The sequence below is a fragment of the Arachis ipaensis genome, chromosome B8 (genome assembly GCF_059453495.1).
Source record: "Arachis ipaensis isolate K30076 ecotype BB chromosome B8, ASM5945349v1, whole genome shotgun sequence".
Classification (NCBI taxonomy): domain Eukaryota; kingdom Viridiplantae; phylum Streptophyta; class Magnoliopsida; order Fabales; family Fabaceae; genus Arachis; species Arachis ipaensis.
The window spans coordinates 48,162,974-48,165,397 of record NC_142443.1 but is presented as its reverse complement, the minus strand read 5'-3'; the positions used below and the strand labels follow the sequence as shown (position 1 = coordinate 48,165,397).

The following is a 2,424-nucleotide window of genomic DNA, read 5'->3' as shown; positions in this document are numbered from 1 at the left end:
TATTTTTGATTCTGTTTTTGATTTTTCTATTTATTTTGTGACTCCACATGATCATGAACCTAATAAAACATGAAAGAACAATAAAAATAAAAATAAAATTAGATAAATAAAAATTGGGTTGCCTCCCAACAAGAGCTCTTTAATGTCAATAGCTTGACAGTGGGCTCTCATGGAGCCACACAGGTGATCAGGTCAATTTTATAGACTCCCAACACCAAACTTAGAGTTTGGATATGGGAGTTCAACACCAAACTTAGAGTTTGGCTAAGGCCTCCCAACATCAAACTTAGAGTTTGACTGTGGGGGCTTTAGTTGACTCTGTACTGAGAGAAGCTTACTGTGCCTCTTTTCCATGTTTACAGAAGGATGACCTTGAGTTTTAAACACAAGGGAGTCCTCATTCAATTGAAGGACTAGTTCACCTCTTTCTACATCAATCACAGCTCTTGCTGTGGCTAGGAAGGGTCTTCCAAGAATGATGGATTCATCCTCATCCTTCCTAGTATCCAGGATTATGAAATCAGCAGGGATGTAAAGGCCTTCAACCTTTACTAACACGTCCTCTACTTGTCCATAAGCCTCTTTTCTTGAGTTGTCTGCCATCTCTAATGAGATTTTAGCAGCTTGCACCTCAAAGATTTCCAGTTTCTCCATTACAGAGAGTGGCATGAGGTTTATTCCTGACCCAAGGTCACATAGAGCCTTCTCAAAGGTTATGGTGCCTATGGTACAAAGTATTAGGAACTTTCCAGGATCCTGTTTCTTCTGAGGCAATCTCAGTTGATCCAATGCATTTAGTTCATTGGTGAACAGGGGAGGTTCATCTCCCCAAGTTTCATTACCAAATAAATTGGCATTCAGCTTCATGATTGCACCAAGGAACTTGGCAACTTGCTCTTCAGTAACATCTTCATTCTCTTCAGAAGAAGAATACTCTTCAGAGCTCATGAATGGCATAAGGAGGTTCAATGGAATCTCTATGGTCTCTAGATGAGTCTCAGATTCCTTTGGTTCCTCAGAAGGAAACTCCTTATTGATCACTGGACGTCCCAGGAGGTCTTCCTCACTGGGATTCACGTCCTCCTCCTCTCTTGTGGGTTCGGCCATGATAGTCAATTCAATGGCCTTGCACTCTCCTTTTGGATTTTCTTCTGTATTGCTTGGGAGAGCACTAGGAGGGGTTTCAGTGATCTTCTTACTCAGCTGGCCCACTTGTGCCTCCAAATTTTTAATGGAGGACCTTATTTCATTCATGAAACTCAGAGTGGCCTTAAATAGATCAGAGACTAAGTTTGCTAAATTAGAGGTATTTTGTTCAGAGTTCTCTGTCTGTTGCTGAGTGGATGATGGAAAAGGCTTGCTATTGCTAAACCTGTTTCTTCCACCATTATTAAAGCCTTGTTGAGGCTTTTGTTGATCCTTCCATGAGAGATTTGGGTGATTTCTCCATGAGGGATTATAGGTGTTTCCATAGGGTTCACCCTTGTAATTCACTTCTGCTATTGCAGGGTTCTCAGGATCATAAGCTTCTTCTTCAGAAGATGCCTCTTGAGTACTGTTGGATGCAGCTTGCATTCCATTCAAACTCTGAAAAATCATATTGACTTGCTGAGTCAATATTTTATTTTGAGCCAATATGGCATTCAGAGTATCAATTTCAAGAACTCCCTTCTTCTGAGGCGTCCCATTACTCACAGGATTCCTCTCAGAAGTGTACATGAACTGGTTATTAGCAACCATGTCAATGAGTTCTTGAGCTTCTGCAGGCGTTTTCTTTAGGTGAATGGATCCACCTGCAGAAGTATCCAATGACATCTTAGCTAATTCAGACAGACCATCATAGAATATATCCAGGATGGTCCATTCTGAAAGCATGTCAGCAGGACACTTTTTGGTCAGTTCCTTGTATCTCTCCCAAGCTTCATAGAGGGATTCACCTTCTTTCTGTCTGAAGGTTTGAACATCCACTCTAAGCTTACTCAGCTTTTGAGGAGGAAAGAACTTGGCTAAGAAAGCCTTGACCAGCTTATCCCAAGAGTTCAGGCTATCCTTAGGTTGAGAGTCCAACCATATTCTAGCTCTGTCTCTTACAGCAAAAGGGAAAAGCATGAGCCTATAGACTTCAGGATCTACTGCATTAGTCTTAATAGTATCACATATCTGCAAGAATTCAGTTAAGAATTGAAAAGGATCTTCAGATGGAAGTCCATGAAACTTGCAGTTCTGCTGCATCAGAGAAACTAATTGAGGTTTCAGCTCAAAGTTGTTTGCTCCAATGGCAGGGATAGAGATGCTTCTTCCATGTAAATTGGAATTAGGTGCAGTAAAGTCACCAAGCATCCTCCTTGCATTATTATTATTTTCGGCTGCCATCTCCTCTTCCTGTTCAAAAATTCCTGTAAGGTTGTCTCTGGATTGTTGTAT

General features: G+C 41.0%; 1 non-coding gene across 1 annotated transcript; it reads left to right on the top strand.

Moving 5' to 3' along the window:
* The first annotated feature begins 1,869 nt into the window (after window positions 1–1,869).
* Window positions 1,870–1,977, top strand: LOC148547981 (small nucleolar RNA R71). The gene has a single exon (XR_015898857.1). It is a non-coding gene; the product is annotated as a small nucleolar RNA R71 (small nucleolar RNA).
* The last annotated feature ends 447 nt before the right edge of the window (window positions 1,978–2,424 follow it).